This window comes from Tamandua tetradactyla, chromosome 5 (assembly GCF_023851605.1).
Source record: "Tamandua tetradactyla isolate mTamTet1 chromosome 5, mTamTet1.pri, whole genome shotgun sequence".
Taxonomy (NCBI): Eukaryota; Metazoa; Chordata; class Mammalia; order Pilosa; family Myrmecophagidae; genus Tamandua; species Tamandua tetradactyla.
In genome coordinates, this window is record NC_135331.1 from 119,679,391 (window position 1) to 119,695,720 (window position 16,330).

Sequence of the window (16,330 nt, forward strand, 5' to 3'; positions counted from 1 at the left end):
CCTCTTCCGCCTTCACCAGCTCCTCCGCCACCAGCCTCGACAGCCTTGCCGCCCTCACCTTTCCTCCTACAGAACAGCTACTGGGGGAGTGGAGACAATACAGAGCAGCTCCCGGAGCCACGATGCAGATCAAAGGGACAGCGTACCCCATCCTGGAACGGCTGACTGTCTGGGAGAACCAGCTCCGGTGAGAACACCGAGGGACGCGGGCTTTCCTGGGCGGGACGGCAAGCGGCCGGAGTCCCTCCCTTCCTCCTTCCCAGGCCAGTTGGCAGAATTGGGCAGGCGGTCCCCTCAGGCCGCGGCAGCTGGCGTCCCCACCACGCAAGGCCCCCCGGACCAACTGAAAGAGTTGGGTCAGAAATCCCCAGACTGCAGAGAACGGTGACCAGGGGGTCCCTTCCAAACACGTGACTCCCCGGTCCACCTGGGAACAGTGCACTCTCCCGGGCTGCGACAGCTGGCGCCCTCCCGCCACGCTTGGCGCCCCGGGCCGACTAGGAAATTTGGTCGGGCGCTCTCACGTGCTGCGGCGGCCGGCGACCCTCCCCGCGTTCGGACCCCCGGGCCGGCTGGCACTCTTCCAAGACTCTTCGGCTGCCAAACCTCCCCTATGGCGAGAGTTTTCCAGAGTTAAAGGACCCACAGCAACTTTTACTGGTGGATCCCGTAGACAAACGTGTGCCACGAGCGCCACCTACTGGGCAGGATAAGAAAAACAGAACCCAGAGATTTCACAGAAAAATCTTACAACCTGTGGGGTCCAACACTCAGGGAAATCTGACTAAATGCCCAGACACCAGGAGAAGATAATGGATCACGCTCAGAAAATTGAAAATATGGCCCAGTCAAAGGAACAAACCAATAGTTCAAATAAGATACAGGAGCTGAAAAAACTAATGCTGAATATACGAACAGAAATGGAAAACCTCTTCAAAAACGAAATCGATAAATTGAGGGAGGACATGAAGAAGACATGGGCTGAACATAAAGAAGAAATAGAAAAACTGAAAAAACAAATCACAGAGCTTATGGAAGTGAAGGATAAAGTAGAAAAGATGGAAAAAACAATGGATACCTACAAAGATAGATTTAAAGAGAAAGAAGATAGAATTAGTGATTTGTGGATACAACATCTGAATTCCAAAAAGAAACAGAAACTATCCGGAAAAGAATGGAAAAATTCAAACAGGGTATCAGGGAACTCAAGGACAATATGAACCGCACAAATATTCGTGTTGTGGGTGTCCCAGAAGGAGAAGAGAAGGGAAAAGGAGGAGAAAAACTAATGGAAGAAATTATCACTGAAAATTTCCCAACTCTTATGAAAGACCTAAAATTATAGATCCAAGAAGTGCAACGCACCCCAAAGAGATTATACCCAAATAGGCGTTCCCCAAGACACTTATTAGTTAGAATGTCAGAGGTCAAAGAGAAAGAGAGGATCTTGAAAGCAGCGAGAGAGAAGCAATCTATCACATACAAGGGAAACCCAATAAGACTATGTGTAGATTTCTCAGCAGAAAGCATGGAAGCTAGAAGACAGTGGGATGATATATTCAAATTACTAAAAGAGAAAAACTGCCAACCAAGACTCCTATATCCAGCAAAATTGTCCTTCAAAAATGAGGGAGAAACTAAAACATTCTCAGACAAAAAGTCACTGAGAGAATTTGTGACCAAGAGACCAGCTCTGCAAGAAATACTAAAGGGAGCACTAGAGTCAGATACAAAAAGACAGAAGAGAGAGGTATGGAGAAGAGTGTAGAAAGAAGGAAAGTCAGATATGATACATATAATACAAAAGACAAAATGGTAGAGGAAAATATTATCCAAACAGTAATAACTCTAAATGTTAATGGACTGAATTCCCCAATCAAAAGACATAGACTGGCAGAATGGCTTAAAAAACAGGATCCTTCTATATGCTGTCTACAGGAAACGCATCTTAGACCCAAAGATAAATATAGGTTGAAAGTGAAAGGTTGGGAAAAGATATTTCATGCAAATAACAACCAGAAAAGAGCAGGAGTGGCTATACTAATATCCAACAAATTAGACTTCAAATGTAAAACAGTTAAAAGAGACAAAGAAGGATACTATATACTAATAAAAGGAACGATTAAACAAGAAGACATAACAATCATGAATATTTACGCACCGAACCAGAATGCCCCAAAATATGTGAGGAATACACTGCAAACACTGAAAAGGGAAATAGACACATATACCATAATAGTTGGAGACTTCAATTCACCACTCTCATCAATGGACAGAACATCTAGACAGTGGATCAATAAAGAAATAGAGAATCTGAATATTACTATAAATGAGCTAGACTTAACAGACATCTATAGGACATTACATCCCACAACAGCAGGATACACCTTTTTCTCAAGTGCTCATGGATCATTCTCAAAGATAGACCATATGCTGGGTCACAAAGCAAGTCTTAACAAATTTAAAAAGATTGAAATCATACACAACACTTTCTCGGATCATAAAGGAATGAAGTTGGAAATCAATAATAGGTGGAATGCCAGAAAATTCACAAATACCTGGAGGCTCAACAACACACTCTTAAACAACAACTGGGTCAAAGAAGAAATTGCAAGAGAAATTAGTAAATACCTAGAGGCAAATGAAAATGAAAACACAACATATCAAAACCTATGGGACGCAGCAAAGGCAGTGCTAAGAGGGAAATTTATTGCCCTAAATGCCTATATCAGAAAAGAAGAAAAGGCAAAAATGCAGGAATTAACTGTCCACTTGGAAGAACTGGAGAAAGAACAGCAAACTAATCCCAAAGCAAGCAAAAGGAAAGAAATAACAAAGATTAGAGCAGAAATAAATGAAATTGAAAACATGAAAACAATAGAGAAAATCAATAAGGCCAGAAGTTGGTTCTATGAGAAAATCAATAAGATTGATGGGCCCCTAGCAAGACTGACAAAAAGAAGAAGAGAGAGGATGCAAATAAATAAGATCAGAAATGGAAGAGGAGACATAACTACTGACCTCACAGAAATAAAGGACGTAATAACAGGATACTATGAACAACTTTACGCTAATAAATACAACAATTTAGAGGAAATGGATGGGTTCCTGGAAAGACATGAACAACCAACTTTGACTCAAGAAGAAATAGATGACCTCAACAAACCAATATCAAGTAAAGAGATTGAATTAGTCATTCAAAAGCTCCCTAAAAAGAAAAGTCCAGGACCAGACAGCTTCACATGTGAATTCTATCAAACATTCCAGAAGGAATTAGTACCAACTCTCCTCAAACTCTTCAAAATAATCGAAGTGGAGGGAAAACTACCTAATTCATTCTATGAAGCCAACATCACCCTCATACCAAAACCAGGCAAAGATATTACAAAATAGAAAACTACAGACCAATCTCTCTAATGAGTATAGATGCAAAAATCCTCAATAAAATTCTAGCAAATCATATCCAACAACACATTAAAAGAATTATGCATCATGATCAAGTAGGATTCATCCCAGGTATGCAAGGATGGTTCAACATAAGAAAATCAATTAATGTAATACACCACATCAACAAATCAAAGCAGAAAAATCACATAGTCATCTCAATTGATGCAGAGAAGGCATTTGACAAGATTCAACATCCTTTCTTGTTGAAAACACTTCAAAAGATAGGAATACAAGGGAACTTCCTTAAAATGATAGAGGGAATATATGAAAAACCCACAGCTAATATCATCCTCAATGGGGAAAAATTGAAAACTTTCCCCCTAAGATCAGGAACAAGACAAGGATGTCCACTATCACCACTATTAGTCAACATTGTGTTAGAAGTTCTAGCCAAAGCAAGTAGACAAGAAAAAGAAATACAAGGCATCAAAATTGGAAAGGAAGAAGTAAAACTATCACTGTTTGCAGACGATATGATACTATACGTCGAAAATCCGGAAAAATCCACAACAAAACTACTAGAGCTAATAAATGAGTACAGCAAAGTAGCAGGCTACAAGATCAACATTCAAAAATCTGTAGCTTTTCTATACACTAGTAATGAACAAGCTGAGGGGGAAATCAAGAAATGAATCCCATTTACAATCACAACTAAAAGAATAAAATACCTAGGAATAAATTTAACCAAAGAGACAAAAAACCTATGTAAAGAAAACTACAAAAAACTGCTAAAAGAAATCACAGAAGACCTAAATAGATGGAAGGGCATACCGTGTTCATGGATTGGAAGACTAAATATAGTTAAGATGTCAATCCTACCTAAACTGATATACAGATTCAATGCAATACCAATCAAAATCCCAACAACTTATTTTTCAGAATTAGAAAAACCAATAAGCAAATTTATCTGGAAGGGCAGGGTGCCCCGAATTGCTAAAAACTTCTTGAGGAAAAAAAACGAAGCTGGAGGTCTCGCGATGCCAGACTTTAAGGCATATTATGAAGCCACAGTGGTCAAGACAGCATGGTATTGGCATAAAGATAGATATATCGACCAATGGAATCGGATAGAGTGCTCAGATATAGACCCTCTCATCTATGGACATTTGATCTTTGATAAGGCAGTCAAGCCAACTCACCTGGGACAGAACAGTCTCTTCAATAAATGGTGCCTAGAGAACTGGATATCCATATGTAAAAGAATGAAAGAAGACCTGCATCTCACACCTTATACAAAAGTTAACTCAAAATGGATCAAAGATCTAAACATTAGGTCTAAGACCATAAAACAGTTAGAGGAAAATGTAGGGAGATATCTTATGAATCTTACAACTGGAGGTGGTTTTATGGATCTTAAACCTAAAGCAAGAGCACTGAAGAAAGAAATAAATAAATGGGAGCTCCTCAAAATTAAACACTTTTGTGCATCAAGGAACTTCATCAAGAAAGTAGAAAGAGAGCCTACACAATGGGAGATAATATTTGGAAATGACATATCAGATAAAGGTCTAGTATCCAGAATATATAAAGAGATTGTTCAACTCAACAACAAAAAGACAGCCAACCCAATTACAAAATGGGAAAAAGACTTGAACAGACACCTACCAGAAGAGGAAATACGGATGGCCAAGAGGCACATGAAGAAATGCTCAATGTCCCTGGCCATTAGAGAAATGCAAATCAAAACCACAATGAGATATCATCTCACACCCACCAGAATGGCCATTATCAACAAAACAGAAAATGGCAAGTGCTGGAGAGGATGCAGAGAAAGAGGCACACTTATCCACCGTTGGTCTGAATGTCAAATGGTGCAACCACTGTGGAAGGCAGTTTGGCGGTTCCTCAAAAAGCTGAATATAGAATTGCCATATGACCCAGCAATACCATTGCTAGGTATCTACTCAAAGGACTTAAGGGCAAAGACACAAACGGACATTTGCACACCAATGTTTATAGCAGCGTTATTTACAATTGCAAAGAGATGGAAACAGCCAAAATGTCCATCAACAGAAGAATGGCTAAATAAACTGTGGTATATACGTACGATGGAATATCATGCAGCTTTAAGACAAGATAAACTTATGAGGCATGTAATAACATGGATGGACCTAGAGAATATTATGCTGAGTGAGTCCAGCCAAAAACTAAAGGACAAATACTGTATGGTCCCACTGATGTGAACGGACATTCGAGAATAAACTTGAAATATGTAATTGGTAACAGAGTCCAGCAGGAGTTAGAAACAGGGTAAGATAATGGGTAATTGGAGCGGAAGGGATACAGACTGTGCAACAGGACTAGATACAAAAACTCAAAAATGGACAGCACAATAATACCTAATTGTAAAGTAATCATGTTAAAACACTGAATGAAGCTGCATCTGAGCTATAGGGTTTTTTTTGTTGTTGTTTTTTACTATCATTACTACTTTTATTTCTTTTCTCTATATTAACATTTTATGTCTTTTTCTGTTGTGTTGCTAGTTCCTCTAAACTGATGCAAATGTACTAAGAAACGATGATCATGCATCTATGTGATGATGTTAAGAATTACTGAGTGCATATGTAGATCGGTATGATTTCTAAATGTTGTGTTAATTTCTTTTTTTTCTTTTTATTTATTTTTCTTTTTTTCTTTCTTTCCATTAATAATAAAAAAAAAAGTCCCTTCTGCATTTAAGAAGAATGTATATTCTTATATTATTGAGTAGAATGTTCTCTCGATGTCTATTAGGTCTAGCTGGTTTGTAGTGTTGTTCAAGTCTTCTAGTTTCTTGTTGGTCTTCTGCCTATTTGGTTTATCCATTATTGAGCATTGGGTTTTGAAGTTTTCAACTATTATTGTTCAACTTTCTATTTTCTTAATTTGGGACTTATATTTTGCTTCATGTATTTTGATGCCCTTTTGTTAGGTGCATCTATGTTTACAATTGTTGTATCTTCCTGATGGATTGACACTTTTATCATTATAAAATTCTCCTCTTTTCTCTAGTAACATTATTTGTTTTAAGTCTATTTTGCCTCATATTAATATAGCCACTCCAGTCTTCTTATGGTAGCTGGTTGTATAATATATCTTTTTCCATCCCTTTATTTTTAGTCTATTTGTTTCTTTGAATCTAAAGTTTGTCTCACACAGATAGCATATATTTCTTTCTTTTTTTTTTATCCATTATGACTATCTAGGCCATTTGATTGGCCTGTTTAATTTCTTAACATTTAATGTTATTGATATAGCAGGATATATGCCTGCCATTTTATTTTTACATTTTGTTTTCTATATGTCTCATGGCTTTTTCTCTCTGTTCCTCCTTTTCTGCTTTCTTTTTCACTAGGTGAATATTTTCTAGTCTATGTAATTACTTTCTTTTTTTCATTAAATTTTTGACATTTTATTATATTTTCTTATAATAAATTTATTATAGTTTCTTGAAGTTTTTCTCTAAGACTCATACATCTTAGCTTACCAGATTTACTTCAGAGTTATATTAGCAATTCCAGTGAGATTCATAATTTTTCTGCACCTTTCTCTCTCTCCTCTTCTTCTGGCACTCCTATTATACGTATGGTGATACACTTAAGGGTGCCCCCAAATTTCTCTGGGGCCCTGTTAATTTGTCTTTATTATTTTTTCTCTCTATCATTTGAATTGCTTAATCTCTGTTAATTTATCCTTATTTCCATATTTTTCTATCAGTTCCCATGTAGTTATTTTAAATAATTTTTATCTCTTTATTTATATTCTTTACTTTATGAGACATTAAGGCATTACTAATATATTTTCTTTACTTCTTTAAACAAAGTTTCCTTTAGTTCTCTGAAGATATTTATAACAGCTCCTCTGTCTGGCATATGGATCATATTGCATCCATTTTCTGTTGCCATTTTTTTTTCTCCCATATCTGAGTCAAACTTTTCTGTTTCTCCACATGTCTCATAGTTTTTATTGATAACTAAATATTTTGGGTAGTATATTGTAGCAACTTTGGATACTGATCCCCAATCCTCTGCCTCAGGGTTTGTTTTTAATTCTTGTTTACTTGCTTATTTTTTGTGACTTGGCTGGACTATTTTAGTGACATCTACTTCCCTTTAAGGCAAGGTTCTGACATCACTCCTCAGAGGGAGTAGTATTGGAGTTGTGAATCCTCATCCTAGGATGATAATGGTTTTAGCTTCTCTTGCCTTATCTGTATTAAACTATCTGCCTATGTTTGCATCACACCCATTAATTTCAGATTGATTGCTCTGTTTTTTTGCATGGGCAGGCTCGGGGAATCAAACTGGGTCTCTGGCATGGCAGGTGCCAATTCTGCCACTGAGCCACTTTTGCACCACCCATTCTGTTGTTTTTTAAAATACTCTGAGGCATCAATTGCTCCACAGTCTGATCCACTTAAATTTAGGGACAACTTTTGAGGCTAGTCTTGGAAGTTTTTGAGCCCAGAGAGCTCTTCTTAGGTGTTTCTTTCCCTGGTTCTCTCTGATAAACTAGTTGGCCTAAGGTTTAGCTTGTTGCTCTAATGGAGCTGTCACTCTCCTCTTAATTGCTTAACACCAAAATCTCAATTGTCTTTGCAGATACCCCTAAATACCCTCAACTTCTCATACTCTGTTACAAATAAAGTCAGTTCCTTACAAGAAAGCTTCAAAGATCTCTGTTCTTCTATTCTACTCCCCCTGGCAAAAATCTCTCAGTGGCCCACTTCTTTCACCCTGTTTTATGAGCAGGGTGTCAGGTAGTTGCAGCAGGTCTTCTTGGCTTTCCTCTCCTAACATAGGATTTCCTCCCTACAAGTGAAATGTGGTGGGTGATCAGGGCCCCGGTATTATTGGCCCACCGCATATGGGGTAGAGACTCACCCCATATGTGTGGGCTGGGTGGAGGAGGGACCTCCAACCTCTGGGTCACGTTTGCTGGGAATTCAGCTTCTGGCACTCAGAACTAGGGATAGAAGGTAAATATTGGCAGCTTGCCCCTCCTGGTGAGACACCGTATCTCACCAGGAGAAATGGAACCTTCTGTTTTAGACCATATCTGCCTGGAGTGAAGCTTCTGACATGTCAAGCTGTGTGAGGAGAGATGTGTGGGTTGTGGTTCAAGTGCCTCAAACTCCCACTGTTCTTACTGAGATTTAGTAGATTTATCATATAAATGTTTCTTCATCTGCTGCATGATCTGAGGACAATTTTCAGAGACTTAGAATGGCTTTGTTTTTTTAAAAGTAATTTCTACAGTCATGGTTGTTTCATTGGGGGTATGAGTGGAGCTCCTCATGTTGGTAGTCCAGAAATGGAACCTTAATGATTAAAAAAACTTCTTGAGGTTTTGCATTTTTGTGATGGATAACTGATTTTCAGTCTTTCAAAAATGTATGCATTTAGTGCTATAAATTATACTCTAAGCAAACACAAATAAACATATAAATAAAGTGATATGTGTATTGTCATGATTAAATTAAAAGATTTTCTAATATCATTTGCTTCCTTACAGCATCCCTCCTTGGTCACCTGTTTGCATAATTCCTACCATGTTATTTCTTATCACGGCACCCTATTTCCTCCATAGCACCAATCTAACTTGGAATTTTCCATTTATTTATTTGCCTATCTCATTGTGGATGTTAAATTCTAATTAGAATAGAAGCCATGTCTGTTTTATTTCACCAAATTTTATATAGCACCTAGGACAGTCTTGTTACATAATAAGGGCTTAATTAATATTTGGTGAATGAATAAATGATAGAATGATTTTACTTACCATTAAAAATGACAAACTATATTTACATTTATCATCTAATAATTTGTTAGATAACTTCTAATGCTAAGAAAAATAAAACATATTGATGTCCAATTTAATCAATTCTGTACTAATGGGCCAAGTCATAATTGTTAGCTAACACATTTCCCCAAGTGCCCGATTTTGTTTAGATAACATCTTAATCATATGGTAAGACTTGATCAATTACTTTTTATGAGCTATTATTATTATTATTATTTTAAAAAGCAGCGTACAAACATGCCTCAGATATTTTAATAGAATTTAGCTTTTCCTTAAGCTGTCTTTTCATAGTCAAAACAAAACAAAGAAAACCACAGCCAATGTTAAAACCACTTAATAAACTTAGAAAACTGAAAAAGTAGACCCTTCAAATGGATAATAAACTTCATCTTATGAAAGCAATATATTCCAAGTTTCAAAGATTTGACAAGTTCTGTAGACTATCTTTCATGCTGATTGAGACTTTCAAATCCATGATCTTCTATCAGGTAGGACTGCGTATCATTTGCTAGTTTGAGGTCCAATCTATCTCAAAGCATTTTGTGGTAGAACGATAATAATGTGATGGTAAAATGTACAGTCAGGTCTTGAGTGTTAAATCCACAATGTTTCAGATGATAGAAGGGACATTCCATTTTCTTACAAGCAAGAAAGTAACGGCACAGCTGACTACTAGAAGGTGATGCTGGTATTATAACCACTGGTTTTGAAGGCAGTAATGGGATTCTTCTACTAATATGAGTGAAGGGACAATCTGCTTCTATATATTTTGCATTATATTTGCAATTTGGATGAACAAGCAGACATTTTTAAACAAATTTACAATTGGGGAAGGCTTTGCAAGGTGAAACGGATGGAAAGCACACTTGTCACCATTTATATAGGCAGGCCAGTACTTGCAGTGCTTCAAAAGTTTTCTGTGCCACACTCAATTCACTCATCTCAGTGTTTGAAAAGCTACCATTTGGGTCATCAAGCTGCCTGCTTATCAAGTGCAACTGCTATGGGTGGAGGAGACCTTTGATTCTCTTGTTTGAGGCTGCAGTTTGATTTATGGGCTTCATTCTTTCAAAGCACACATCCTTATTTTGATCTGACATATCTCCTGGGGGCTGGATGATACAATCCAGTGTCACTATAAACTTGGGACTTGTGGTTTATCTATTGTACAAGATCTTGTGTCTGCATAAGGCATACTGATAGGACCCAAATGGTATTTGCAGTCTTCATCCCTAGCTTTTGGTTTGGTGCCACTACTATTTCCTCAGACAGCTTTGGTTTCTTCAGAATAAATGATCTTGTGTCTGCATGGACCATGGATTCCATGTCATGATAATCTTGACTGATTTGCAGAGTTTCTGCCATTACTGGGTCAATTTGCAGTCAGGAAAACAATTGTCTCTGTTGAACTCCTTGACTTTTTTCTGTATTATCTCCTTTTTTTCCTCTTCTGTAATGGGGAGATTTATTCTGTGGTCTTGCTTTTCCCCTGGACCACTTTTGCCAGCAATTCTTCTTGAGAAGTTCAAGTTCTGGGAGCAACTGGAAGTATCTGTTTCTATGGGATTTTAGAATAGTTTGTTGTTTTTGTTACATATCCTTGAGCTTCAGAGATGCCCTTCAAAATTAGATTCTTGTCAGCTTGGTTCAGAAGGTGGAAGTGAAGGTCTCCTTTCAGATTTTGCTGGCACTGACATACTGCTTGAGACACTTGTTGTCCGGGAACCATAATCATCATCTTCCTCCTCCTCTTCTTCATCATGATTGATTTTTTTTTGTTTGTTTTAATAACTGAACTCACCACAGGCAACTTTCTCTTCTGAAAGTTTTCTTCCTCAAGATTCATTTTATCTGAGTTGTTTCTGAAGAAGGGACAATAAGTCTCCTCTAAGCTGTTGGGCACTTCTGGTTCACATAAATGTCCTGTTTCACACACCCTGCTGTTCTGAATATCAAGTTGCTTGGAAGCATGAACATTGTTTTGCTGCTGTGGAAACTGCAACTTGTTTAAATGAACACCACTATCTGCATTTCCACTTGCAGGTGGCCTATAAATTTCAATAGAAGGATGAGAAGAACCATATGTAAATGTCACTGTAGGTTTTTTCTGTGCTAAGGGATTCTCCTGCACAAAATTGAGGTCTTCATCAATGAGATCACCTGCTTCTGGTTTAATATTAATCATATCATCAGAGGGTGCTGCCTCCTTTAGAGGTTTCACTGTTGACATTAATCAGGTTGCCGCTCCATCATAGTAAGTAGGTCTAACATTAGTGGTTTTCTGCTCCTGCCAACTTGTGAATGCTCTGGAATCCCCTTTTTCAGGTCTAGTGCCTGTAACTGCAAGAGGTGGCACTGCAGCTCCATGCCTTCTTTCACCTTCCCTACCAAAACTGCTCTTGTCTGAAGGCATATTACTGCCGAAAATGTTGGTATCAGAAGAATTTAGACTAGAGGGTTCAGTTGTAACAGAGCAAAGTTTATCTAATACACCATGAAGCCTTACGATGAATCGAATTGTTCCTAGAAATAGACACAGGTCCTCTGTCATTTGGTTTGACTTTTCTCATTGGCCACCATCACCGTAATGTAATCAGGAAGTTCTTCCGGATCGTGTGGCTGATCTTGGAGCCAATCTCCAGGGTTCCCTGGCTGGCAGCAGGCTCGGCACTGCAGGGCTTTTAGTTTACCTGGAGCCCGGTTCGGGCTCCCACCCTGCAGCCAGGCCACCACCTCCTCCGCTCCCATGAGCTATTATCATTACTTTTTTTGGGCATAGGCAGGCTCCAGCAATCGAATCGTGTCTCAGGTGTGGCAGGTGAGAACTCTGCCACTGAGCCACCGCTGCCCGGCCCAAGTTACCATTTTTAAGGAGACAATTTCAATTTCTGCTAAAATAATCAGTGATTATTTTTGTGACTAGATTTTGCTTTAAGTACAGTGTAATTGAATCTTTGTATTTGAAAACAGAATCATGGGAGCAGAGAAACAGAAAAGTTAAGAACATGGGCTCTATAGTCAGGTTTTGACGGTTCTAATGAGAGCCCTAACACTAATTGGCCAGTCCTCATATTAATTAATGTCCTCACATATAGAATGGGGACAATAATAATAGGCTGTGTTGAGGGTTAAATGCAATACCCGGGATAAAGCACTTAGAACAATGGTTGTATTACTAATGCTCAGTACCTGATAACTTATTATTACCATTTCAAAATGAACTATATTTACCATATAAGTTACCAGTACCTGATAACTTATTTATTTACCATTTCATAATGAACTATAAAGGATACACAAAACGAAATGAAAAATAAAATGTAGACACAAATACAATTTCATTCTGAGTCAACAGGAACAAGTCGTAATTTATTTTCCCTATTATCAACTTTAAAGTCTTGAACTAGAATCATAAGATTGAAGAAGGGGACTATCTAATTCAACTCTTTCATTAGATGATGAAGAAAGTGAGATGCAGAGATTCAAACTGACTTGCTCAAGGTCACACAAATGGTTGTTTCTGACTTTGGACCTGAATTCAAAAATCTTGGCTCCCAACCTAGGTCCTTCCCATGATACAATACTAACAGTTAATACTGTCCACTTCAATCTAATCAGCTATAAATTTGTTAGTTAATAAAACAATATCTGATTTTGCTTAAACTATGATGCTAATTAATTAACAGCATGCAGATGTTAAAGGAATAGAGTTGACTCAGCTACAGCACAACACACCTTTCTGCTCTAGAGAAATGAAGGCAGTAAAAAAAATAGAGGTGTTCCTTTGCCTTCTATATCTAACACTTCTTTTAAATTGTAGTAAGTAGCACATTTGCAATGTAATCATATCTAAGTCTGCTCTTACAAAGGTTGCTGCTCTGGAAATAGGCTTTTGTCAAGGGGATTTTTTTTTTTATCAGGTTATAATTAGACTTCACTTAATATGCCCATAAATTTGCAGCCCTTTGTGTATTGCACAGGTGTTCATAGTCTCCTGTGCCATCAGCACAAGTGTTGAATAACCAAAAAAGCTTTTGGATATTGCTAGAGAAACGCACCTCAAGTCTTTCAATTTGCAGGTTGGGAAATTGTATAATTCCCTAATTATCGTACGATGTGGGAGAAAGAGGCTATTGACTTTTGCTACACTGATTTGGTCTAAAATTCTGTAGCTCAAATCCAGGACCCTAAAGATGCACTTCTCTCAAGAATTTGTTTATTATAACAAGTCATGGAGAATAGAGGTATAATGGAGGTGAGAAACAGGCACTTAGTGGATTTTACAATCCACTAAGAAAAGACCTTGGAAGTACATATTTTTAAAACATCCTGCTTTTAAAGCTTATACAGTCTGTCAAACTTAAAATGCAGTAGATACAGCTATCTCAGGAAAAATAAACTTCAGCATGGTAAAGATAGGAACTTTGACAAGAACTTAGGGGACTTGCTTGGCAGTGCAGCCACTGTGATATTCCTTCAGGAAAGCCCCCTTTGGTGTCTGCTGACAACAAGGTGTATGTTAAGGCATCTACCTGGAGAGTGACAGGGACACACTCCAATAAGCAGAATTATCAACCGCTCACCCTGGTGACAGCTTTTCTTTCTGTAGTTTAAAGACTGGGGCAGACAGAGTCTCACTTTAAGAATTTCAGGTTGGTTTAATACACGAGAACAATAAGATGAGATTCAGAAATAGCCTTGGCCCCTTTAGAATGGCAAAGAGAATTATAAAATGTCATTTTTGAGACTGAACCATCTAGGTGCAATATTCAGATTTGCCCTCTGGAAAAGACTGGATGTTCCCTGCCAGGTGTTTATTCATGGATGAAAATAAAAATGGGCTGCAAAATGCTGACTTTCAAAGAGAGGTATTATCTTTATGGGCTACTAATGTACCAATTATACACTAAAAGGTTTGACCAAAGCTGATCACAGAGGCAGGAAAGAGTTAAATCACTTTCAGCAAATCTCTTTCTTACTCCGGACCAATGTACATCATTAGAAGAAGGGGATTAGAATACACATACATTTGTCTATCATTAATTTGATCAATAGAAAAATCCATAATTTAAAAATGTATTACTGGTTGAGCTTTTACAAGATATTCTTGTTTGCTCTTCAATTATTTAAATTTTAGAAATGAATAGGATGTCAATTCTTAGTAATCCCTACAACATGCTTCCCCTAGAAAAATAAGGATTCAAATAGTCCTTCAGAAATTATTGTTCACATTAAGTAATTCATATGCTTCGAGATATTGGCCATTTTTTGGATATTGAGAGTTTATAACTCCCTTTCATAGTTCACATTTAGATTCAGTGTTATAATAACATCACACAGCTAAATTAGGATCATCTTTTTGATTATCTAAGGCTGCTTATTCTTACCTTTGGGTTTATCATTTATTTCTGAGTAAGGCAAGGGAAGGCACAAAGAATCCCAAACACTGTAAATATCATGTTGACATTGGATACTTTGGATAATCTGAGTGGATTACCAGTACACATGGATTCAGGGTTTGGTTACAAATTATAATTAATTTGGGAAATATTCTTTTACTCTCTCTCTTATTCTTCCCTAATTTAATCTTTGTGTCACAAATTGCATAATTGTAGGTCAAGTTATTAACCATAGACACAGGCTATGAGCTTATGGAGTCAATGGTTTAATTATTTTTAGTAATTAATTCTATAATAATCGGCATATTTTTTTAAAAAGACCCCCTTGCTGGATTAATGTTTTTCCTTTATGAAATTGTTTATTTATCTGAGTTGACTCAGGCAACAGCGTTCTTTTTCTTGAAGTTTCCCTACTAAGTGATGATGCAAACAATTGGGATTATATAATAAATTTTAGAGATTATTTATTTTCTCCACTCTTTGAGCATAATTTGAAATCAGCTTCCCTAAATGATTTATATGTAATCAACAGAAGTAATAAAAATCTCATGCCATGTTTAAAAAGAATTGTCTAAATTGGTGGTCTCTGAACTGTTTTGATCTTGTACCATATATATTATCTAATTAAAAATTATGGGTACATACAAATATAATATATACATCAGAAAACACAAAAGATGAAAAGATTGAGATAAAACAGTAGAAGCAATATTTTCTTCCAGTTCTACACCTGAGTGTATCTATCTCATTTTGAGAAACACTAGATTGGTGTATTTGGTGAACGGCTTGTCTTATAAGAAAGAAGAATTTCTTGATCTGCTGCTGTGCTATTATATGACATTTTAGAGCACATTGTGGGTTCCTGAAAGGAAAGTAGACCACCAGGTAAAGTTCTAAGAAAACTGAAGTTAGAGAGACCTGGATTCCAGATCCACCTGCTATTCATGATCAAGATTACTTTGGATATAGTTTAAATAATTTTCTGAGCCTCAGTTTCCCTATCTATACAGTGGAAATCATTGTGTATCTCATTGGGAATTGCAGATCATATAAGTAAATGAATGTAAAGCACTTAGTCCAATGCCTGGAATATAGTAAGTGCTCAATAGATGCAACTTCATTTTACCAGACTCTTTTCTTTAGTGGGTTACCTTACTGTACCAGTGTGCTATGGAACCCACTTTGGAAATGCTCCAGACCATATTATTCATTCATTGATTATGTTATCATTTCACTTATTCAAATTTGTCAAATACTTACTGACTGTCTCCTAGGCAAGAGGCATACTCCTAGGCTTAGATGAATATTCTGAGGAACTTTTAAATCATTTTCAATTCAGAAAAATTTGAAAGTCTTCCATGTACCAGGCATGGTGTTCAGCTCTGCACATAAGATAATGGCCAAGGCAGAGCTTATGGTCACAGGGAAGGATGTGCAAGATTTATGGCCAACATGTAAAAGGTAAATACAAAATAGTGTGAGAAGACTCTGATGGAGGGCGGTGGTGGCGAGAGATGTAAGCTGGGATCTGCCCATGACAGGCTTGGACATTTTAAACAGATCTTAGCTTATCCCAAGGAAAGTAGGAGGCTAATTTCAAGCTCTAAGGGATGTAATGACAAATATAAGAAAAGGCACAATACGAGTAGGTCAGTAGACCTGAACAAAGAAAAAAATGAACTAAATAGCTGCCATAGTTG

At 37.4% G+C, this 16,330-nt stretch overlaps 1 protein-coding gene and 1 pseudogene across 1 annotated transcript in view; both read right to left on the minus strand.

The window, feature by feature from the left end:
* EYS (EGF-like photoreceptor maintenance factor) overlaps positions 1-16,330 on the minus strand; it is a 1,737,133-nt gene that overhangs the window by 156,529 nt on the left and 1,564,274 nt on the right.
* Positions 9,733-11,461, minus strand: LOC143682712 (zinc finger CCCH domain-containing protein 14-like; annotated as a pseudogene).